At 36.6% G+C, this 9645-nt stretch overlaps 1 pseudogene; it reads left to right on the top strand.

Annotated features, from left to right (window-relative positions):
* The first annotated feature begins 4049 nt into the window (after window positions 1–4049).
* Window positions 4050–5341, top strand: LOC100981459 (cyclic AMP-dependent transcription factor ATF-1-like; annotated as a pseudogene).
* The last annotated feature ends 4304 nt before the right edge of the window (window positions 5342–9645 follow it).

Raw genomic sequence — 9645 nt, 5'->3', positions numbered from 1 at the left:
AGAAAGAAAAGTTGTACCTAAAGAGAGGAGGCTCATTTACATGGGTAAGACCTAATATAGCTCAAGACAATTTGATTACATCATAAGGCTTACAGGATCATTGAATAAATATGCTTAGATGTACAAAAGCATTGTGAATGGCTCCTACTCACATAGCAAAACAAACTAGACTTCTTTAAATATGCAATAGAGTGGTATCTACCTCTTAAATACTTAGTATCTCAATATCAGTAGGAATGTCTATCATTCCGGGTATTTACTAATTTAACCTGTCACCCAACATTCCCAATAAATTCCTTTCTGAGATTTATCTTCCCCCATGTCCATATTCAACATCATTAATAACTGAACCACTGGTAACTGGCAGATTCTACCTGTACCCTCCCATTCCCAATCATCTTGAGAAATTTTGTGCTTGAATTTGGACTGGATTAAAATTTCATCTAGCATATTAATTGTCCGTCCTATTTTGTGTCATCTGAAAATTTAATAATCACGCTTCATATGTCTTCAGCTAAGTCATTCACATAAAAAATGGTAGTCTATAAAATGAGGTGTTTTCATCTGGGATTGCACAAGATGCTTAGAGCCATTGAAATGGAAAAGAAAATATTAGAGGACTTACATTTTTATCTATACAATTAGGATATATTAACTCTCATTAATATTTATAATATTGATTGACTTATGACCCAACCAGGTTTTAAAGTCAGAGTGAATGTGAGTTCTTTAACACAGAAGGCTGGATGATGATAACCTAAGGATCTGTCATATTTAACATATTGCTACATACTGAAGTTTTCATATTCTAAGCATATTCCCTGGCTATTTACATGAACAAGTAGTTTAAAAGTTTTCTGCTAAGAAAATACAACTGAAAATAATATTGTTTTGCAAATGTAAGCAAAAGAAAAAAATGGCATAACTGATACACTTCCAGTATAGCCCAATAATCAGACACATTACGTACACATGAGAATCTAAGCAGAATTGGCAAAAAGTCAGCCCCCAATTTTTTAATTATTGAGAAGATTATTCCAAACACAGTTTTATACCTTCAATTGTTGAGAATAAATACAGCAATAAATTTATGATGTGCCTTGGGATATTACTAAATAATTAAATGAAAGCATCACAAATAGGAAGACATTTAAAAAGCAAGCAGTTAGAATGTTATTAATAATATATTTTTAGAGTAACTTTGTATGTTCATAAATCAAATGTTATTTGCTCAATCTTTATCTCATTATTTTCCATTTCACTTTTTGTATAGATTTTATAATCAACATAGTTTTAACACAGAAGTAGGTAAATAAGTTACAAGTCAGATGTCAGCAAGGTGGTGGAATAGGACTTTGCAGTGCTCGTCCCCTGCAAAAACATCAATTTGAATAAGTACACGTGCTTGAAAACACCTTCACAAAAAACTAAGGAATCCAGGTGAGAGATTACAACCCAGGAATGTAGCACAGAAATAAGAAAAGATATACTGAAGAGAGTAGGAAGGAGAGTTTTACATTACCTGCATCATCCTTCTCCCTCCCAACCCCAGGCAGTATAACATGGAGAGAGATAACTCTCTGCTCAGGCGAAGGAGAGGGAAGCAAGCACAGGACTTTGCCTCTGATCAACACTGGGACTCTCCCAGTAAAATCCAGCAGCATGTAGGTCCCCATGGCCCTAGACTATAGTCTTGCACCCATAGAGTAAACTTCTAGGCCCACTCCAGCATAAGGTTGGATCACACAGCCCTAGTCTCCAGGCCTACCCAGAAGACTCATTATGTGAGCCCACCCCACCAACAGTCTGCATTACTCTAGCCCCTGGGCAGGCGCTACCCTCTGAACAGGCCCCAGCACTGGGCTGGCACCAGTGGCCTTGGGCTTCAGGCTGACTCCAGCACCAGCCCAGCTCCTTCATACTCTCAATCCAGGCTGACCTTTCTGACCCCAGGCTTTAGGCTGACCCCACAGATTCAGTCTCTAAGCCCACAACAGGTCCAGGCCTACCCCAGCAGCCCCAGACTTTAGGTTCACCTGTGTCAGGCCAGCTCCTGTAGCCTTAGACATCAAGTCAACAATCCATGGACCCATCCTCTAGGATAGTCTCTGTGGCCCCAAGCTCCAGGCCCAATCAAGGCCCAGGCCAGTGTAGAGCCAGGTTGGCTCACATAGCCCTAGGCTTCAGCCTTGCCTTAGCACCAGGACAGCTCCAGGATCCAGGCCAGTCACAGTGGTTCCAGGATCCAGTGGGCCTAGGGTCCGGGACTACCCCAGTAGATTCCAGTTCCAGAACAACCCCAATAGGCTAAATTTTTGGGGCTACCCCTGCAGAACCAGGCTCAAAGCCCACACCAGCACCAAGCTAACCCCTGTAGAGACAAACTTTAGACTACATGCTGTGGATACAGGCTCCAGGCCTGCCCTTATAGACCCAATCAACAAGTCCATCCCAGTAGATCCAGGCTCCAGGCTCAATCCCACGGACCCAGATGCCAGGCTTATGCACCTGCTCACCCAGGCACCAGCCAACCTGCCCAAGGACTCTAGCAGAAAGCCTGCCCATGAAGAATACTAGAAGTCTGGCCCCAAATCTCTGAACAGGCTGAGTAGTGATGAATTTTTCCAGATAAAGCCAATATGCAAAGACTAGAATGAGTCCTTACTTCTTCAAATGTACTGACACCAATGTACAGCCATAAGGATTAAGAACAATTAGGGGAACATCATCAAAGGAACGAAATAAAGTACCAATAAGCAACTCTAAAGAAACACAGATGTATAAACTGCCTGAAAAAGAATTCAAAACAATTCTTTGAGGGAATCTCAATGAACTTAAAGAAAATATATAAGTGAACTTAAAGAAAATATATAAAATCAATTCAACAAAATCAGGAATACAATAAGCAATCAAAATGAGAAATTGAACAGAGAGGATAAAATTATTTTAAAAATTGAAACCTAAATTTGAAGCTAAAAAATACAATAAACAAAATAACAAAATGCAATAGAAAGTATTAAATAGCAGAACTGATCCAGCAGAAGAAAGAATCTGTGAACTGGAAGACAGGTTATTTCAAAATATACTGTCAGAGGAGAAAAAAGAAAAAAATAAATAAATAAGAACTTTTATAAAGCTTGTGCAACTTGTGAGACAGCATCACAAGAGCAAATACTCAAAAACAGAAAGTTTCCATAAAGAAAATAACAAAGGACCAGAAAACTTGTTAAAAGAAATCATAGAAAATTTTCCAAATTTGGATAAAGATATAAATATCCAGGTATAGGTCAAAAATCACCAGTAAAATTCAATAAAAACAAGGCTACATCAAGACATGTTATGATTAAACTATAAAATACAAGAACAGTCCAGGCACAGTGGCTCACACATGTAATCCCAGAACTTTGGGAGGCCAAGGTGGGAGGATTGCTTGAATCCACAGCCAATCTGGGCAACAAAGAGAGACCCCTGTATCTACAAAAAATAATTGGCTGAGCATGGTGGTACATACCTGTAGTCCCAACTAATGGGAGGCTAAGATGGAAGGATCACTTGAGACCAGGAGTTTTAGGCTGCAATGAGCCATGAACACATTACTGTTCTCCAGCCTGGGGAACAGAGCAAGACCCCATCTCTAAAAAATAATAAAATAAAATAAAATAAAATAAAATAAAGAACAAAGAGAGACTCCTTAAAGCATCAAGAGAAAATAATATTACAGATAAAGGAGTCCCAACAATGCCAGGAGCACACTTCTCAATATAAACCTTATAAGGCAGGAGAGACTGAGATTATATATTCAAAGTGCTGAATAAAAAAAACAAAACTGTCATTCAAGAATACTTTAAATGGCAAAGCTGTCCTTTAGAAATAGAGGAGAAACAAAGACTTTTTCAGATAAATAAAAGCTAAGGGAGTTTATTACCACCAGACCTGTCTCACAAAAAAATGCTAAAGGAAGCACGTCAAGCTGAAAGTAAAGGATGCTAACTAGTAGCAGGAAAATACGAATACATAAATCTCACTGGTAAAAGTAAATATGCAGTCAAATACCACATACTCTAATACTCTAATGGTGGTATATAAATCATTCATATATTTAGTATGACGGTTAAAATACAAAATGATTAAAAACAATAATAGTTGTAATAAGTTTTAAAAACTACACAATGCAAAAAATGTACATTGTGACATCAAAAATATAAAATGTGGTTGAGGGATGCCAGTGGCAGTCCTAACTGGTAAGGAAAAGGTAGTCTAGGACAGCTGGCTGGTAAGTGACACTAATTCTCTTCACCCCACTTGACCCCCAAGAGTTGATTATGGAAGATTCTCACAAGTGTAACACATCAGAGACAGCATCTCAACCTAGTTCAGCAGTTCAGGGAGCTCATATTTCTCATATTACTAAACAGATGGCACTAAGATGATCTCTACTAATGACAATGGTACCTCTTCCTGGAGAGCAAGTACAGGTTCAGGGTGTCATCCAGACAGCTCAGTCTTCTGTAATTCACCCACCACATGTGCCAATAGTATAATCTTTATCAGAAGGTGAGGAGTCTCAGGACCTATCTGACAGCTTAGGCTCTTTACAGAAAGCCTACAGGATCCTAGCACGGCATTCATCTTACAGAAAAATTTTAAAAGACCTATCTTCTGAAGATATATGGGGCAGAAAAGGAGATGGAGAAAACCCTGGAGTTTTTGCTGTCACTTCTGTCTGTTCCCACTCCTATCTATCAGAAGGGCAGCAAATAGTACATTGCCATTGTCTCAAGTGGAGACTCACCATTGGCCAGTTCAGGCACAGCTGGAGTACAGAGACTTCAGACATAATTAACCATGACAAATTCAGGCAATACTCAGCCAGGTACAACTATTCTCCAGCATATGCAGGTCCCTGATGGACAGCAAATACTTGCGTCCAGCAATCAGTTGGTTGTACAGACTGCATCAGGTGATATGCAGATATATCAGATCCAAACTGCCTTCAACTACTTCTCTGCCACAAACTATGATGATGACATCTCCTGTGACTCTTACATATCAAACAAATAAGACAGAAGACCCCCAGTTGAAAGGAGAAATAAGGTTAATGAAAAACAGGTTGCTCGATGAACTTGACAAGTTGATTCTAAAATCTATGGAAGAGTAAACAACAAAGAACAGCTAAAATATTTCAGACAAGATAAGAAAAGCCACTTGAGAATATCAAAGGAGAAAGAAAGAATATGTGAAAGGCCTAGAAAATTGAGTTGTAGTTATGAAAAATAAAAATAAAACTCTAATAGAAGAGTTAAAAACTCTGAAGAATATTTATTTGAATAAAAGTGCTTGATTCTTAAGAAAGAAGATATTTTTGCAGACCTTCATAAAAATTAAATAAAACTTTTAGTGGAATTTTATAAATTAAAACTTTAAAAGTGAAACTTTTTATTTAAGCTTTTGCAACTCAAGGATAAACATCTTATACAATATATTTGGTGACAGAAGATTAAGTAGAAAATGACCCCAAGGCAGCTACTGGCATGAATGAAAGCTTTGTAAAAATTAAACATACTCAAGAAGCTAGAAATAAACTCTCAGCAATCTGAATTTTCTAAATAACAATAGCTGTCAATCCAAAGTGGCAGAGAAGATAAAATTTGGTAAATTATATTTTTAAAAACAAATTAATTTATACCATAGGATTGCATTTCTAGTTCCGGAAATTTACCGTTTTCAGTTATGTGTGTGTGTATTTTATTTCTGCCAACAAATTCTAAATTACAAATGTAAATGAAAACCCATTAAATTAGTAAACATATAAATTATGTGTTTTCATTATATATACTTGTTCTATTGTCAAGTCTTTAAAATGGGGTTTTAAAAGTTTGTTTGTTGGACTTGAGAAGATTTTCAAGACTGGGTTAATTATTTTTGAGGTCTTGTTCTAAAAGGCATCTAAGGTACATGAATGAAGTATGGTGATTTTGTAACATTTTTACACAGTTTTCTTTGACTACCTACCAACCTGCCTCCAGGCAATACTCAGGCAATACTCAATACTACCTCAATAAGTATATTTGATTGTATAATACCTTGATAAGTAGTCTACTACTATCAAGTTTACTAACTTGATAAGTAGTCAAAAATAACTGTTTTAAAAAATTAGCTTTACTTTTAAATAGTTGGTTTTTGCTTACTCTGGTAATGTTGGTTTTCTAAGAATACATAATAAATTTTTTGTTTTAATTCTATATTCTGTATGCCATTAAATATTCATTACATAGCCTGTTATGTTTTAATAGAATGGAATGTTCACAGGCTCTTAAAATGCCATTTTAAAAAAGCCTTCTGAAGATTCATACCAAAGTTTTTTCAAGAAGTTTTTTTTTTTTCTTAAGTTCCAAGATACATGTGCAGAAGGTGCAGGATTGTTACATAGGTATACATGTGCCATGGTGGTTTGTTGCACCTGTTGACCCATCCTAAGTTCCCTCCCCTCTACCACCACCTCCCAAAAGGCCCTGGTATTTGTTGTTCCCCTCTCTGTGTCCATCTGTTCTCATTGTTCAACTCCCACTTATGAGTGAGATCATGTGGTGTTTGATTTTCTGTTCCTGTGTTAGTTTGCTGAGGATGATGGGTTCCAGCTTCATTCATGTCCCTGTAAAGGACAAAATCTCATTCCTTTTTATGGCTGCATATTATTCCATGGTGTATATGTACCACATTTTCTTTATCCAGTCTATCATTGATGGGCATTTGGGTTGGTTTCATGACTTTGTTATTGTAAATAGTGCTGCAGTAAACATACGTGTTCACGTATCTTTATAGTAGAATGATTTAATTCCTTTGGTTATATACCCAGTAATAGGATTGCTGGGTCAAGTGGTATTTCTGGTTCTAGATCCTTGAGGAGTAGACATACTGTCTTCCACAATGGTTGAACTAATTTACATTCCCGCCAGCAGTGTAAAAGTGTTCTTATTTCTCCACAGCCTCACCATCATATATTGTTCCTTGGCTTTTTAATAATTGACATTCTGATTGGCATGGGATGGTATTTCATTGCGGTTTTGATTTGCATTTCTCTAATGATCAGTGATGTTGAGCTTCTTTCATTTTTTTTGGCCACATAAATGTCTTCTTTTGAGAAGTGTCTGTTCATATCTTTTGCCCATTTTTTCACAGGGTTTTTTATTTTTTTCTTGTAAATTTAAGTTCCTTGTAAATTCTGGATAGTAGACTTTTGTCAGATGGGTAGATTGTAAAAATTTTCTCCCATTTTTAGGTTGCCTGTTCATTCACATGATAGTTTATTTTGCTGAGCAGAAGCTCTTTAGTTTAATTAGATCTCATTTGTCAATTTTGACTTTTGTTGCATTTGCTTTTGGCGTTTTCATCGTGAAGTCTTTGCCCATGCCTGTGTCCTAAATGGTATTGCCTAGGTTTTCTTCTAGGATTTTTAGGGTTTGGGGTTTTACATTTAAGTCTTTAATCCATCTTGAGTTAATTTTTGTACAAGGTGTAAGGAAGGGGTCCAGTTTCAGTTTTCTGCATATGGCTGGCCAGTTTTCCCAGCACCATTTATTGAATAGGGAATCCTTTCCCCATTGCTTGCTTTTGTCAGGTTTGTCTAAGATGAGATGGTTGTAGGGGTGCAGTGTTATTTCTGAGGTCTCTGTTCTGTTCCACTGCTCTATATGCCTGTTTTTGTACCAGTACCATGATGTTTAAGTTACTGTAGCCTTGGAGTATAGTTTGAAGTCAGGTGGCACGATGCTTCCAGCTTTGTTCTTTTTGCTTAGAATTATCTTAGCTATATGGGGTCTTCTTTGATTCCATATAAAATTTAATGTGGTTTGTTCTAATTCTGTGAAGAATGTCAATGGTAGTTTAATGGGAATAGCATTGCATCTATAAATTACTCTGGGCCGTATGGCCATTTTCAGGATATTGATTCTTCCTATCCATGAGGATCGCATGTTTTGCCATTTGTTTGTGTCCTCTCTTATTTCCTTGAACAGTGGAATGTAGTTGTTGAAGAAGTCCTTTACATCCCTTGTTAGCTGTATTCCTAGTTTTTTATTCTTTTTGTGGAAATTGTGAATGTGGTTTTATTCATGATTTGGTTCTCTGCTTGTCTATTGTTGGTGTAAAGGAATGCTTGTCATTTTTGCACATTGATTTTGTATTCTGAGACTTTGCTGAAGTTGCTTATTAGTTTAAGGAGTTTTTGGGTTGAGATGATGGGGTTTTCTAAATATAAAATCATGTCATCTGCTAACAGAGACAATTTGACTTCCTCTCTTCCTATTTGAATAACCTTTGTGTCTTTCTCTTGCCTGAGTGCCCTCACCAGAATTTCCCATACTACATTAAATAGGAATAGTGAGAGAGGTCATCCTGGTCTTTTACTGGTTTTCAATGAGAATGCTTCCAGCTTTTGCCCACTCAATATGATATTGGCTGTGGGTTTGTCATAAGTATTATTATTTTGAGATATTTTCCATCAATAACTAGTTTATTGAGAGTTTTTAACATGAAATGATGTTGAATTTTATCAAAGGCCTTTTCTGCATCTATTGACATAATCATAAGGTTTTTGTCTTTGGTTCTGTTTATATGATGGATTATGTTTATTGATTTGCACAGGTTGAACCAGCCTTGCATCCCAGGGATGAAGCTGACTTGATTGTGATGGATAAGTTTTTTGATGTGCTGCTGGATTCACTTTGCCAATATTTTATTGAGGATTTTTGCATCAATGTTCATGAGGAATATTGATCTGAAGTTTTCTTTTCTTTGTTGTGTCTCTACCAGGTTTTGGTATGAGGATAATGCTGGCTTCATAAAATGTTAGGGAGGAGTCCCTCCTTTTCAATTTTTTGGAATAGTTTCAGAAGGAATGGTGCCAGCTCCCTCTTTGTACCTCCAGGAAAATTCGAATGTCAATCTCTCTGGTCCTGTGCTTTTTTTGGTTGGTAGGCTATTAATTTCAGAACTTTTTATAAGTCTATTCATGGATTCAATGTCTTCCTGGTTTAGTCTTGAGAGGGTGTATGTGTCCAGGAATTTATCCATTTCTTCTAAATTTTCTAGCTTATTTGCATAGAGGTATTTATAGTATTTTCTGATGGTAGTTTGTATTTCTGTGAGGTCAGTGGTGATATCCTCTTTATCATTTTTTTATTGTGTCTATTTGATTCTTCTCTCTTCTTTATTAGTCTAGCTAGCAGTCTATTTTGTTAAATTTTCCAAAAAAAAAAATCAGCTCCTGGATTCCTTGATTTTTTGGAGGGCTTTTCTCTGTCTCTATCTCCTTCAATTCTGCTCTAATCTTAGTTATTTATTGTTTTCTGCTAGCTTTTGAATTAGTTTGTTCTTGCTCCTCTAGCTCTTTTAATTGCTGTACTAGGGTGTCAATTTGAGATCTTTATAGCTGTCTATTTAGTGCCATAAATTTCCCTCTTAACACTGTTTTAGCTGTGTCCCAGAGATTCTGGTACATTGTTTCTTTGTTCTCATTGGTTTCAAAGAACTTCTTGATTTTTACCTTAATTTCATTATTTACATTCAGGAGCACATTGGTCAATTTCCATGTAATTGTGTGGTTTTGAGTGAGTTTCTTAATCTAGAATTCTAATTTGATTGCAC

The sequence above is a fragment of the Pan paniscus genome, chromosome 5, assembly GCF_029289425.2.
Source record: "Pan paniscus chromosome 5, NHGRI_mPanPan1-v2.0_pri, whole genome shotgun sequence".
NCBI lineage: Eukaryota > Metazoa > Chordata > Mammalia > Primates > Hominidae > Pan > Pan paniscus.
This window is presented reverse-complemented; position numbering and strand designations above follow the sequence as displayed.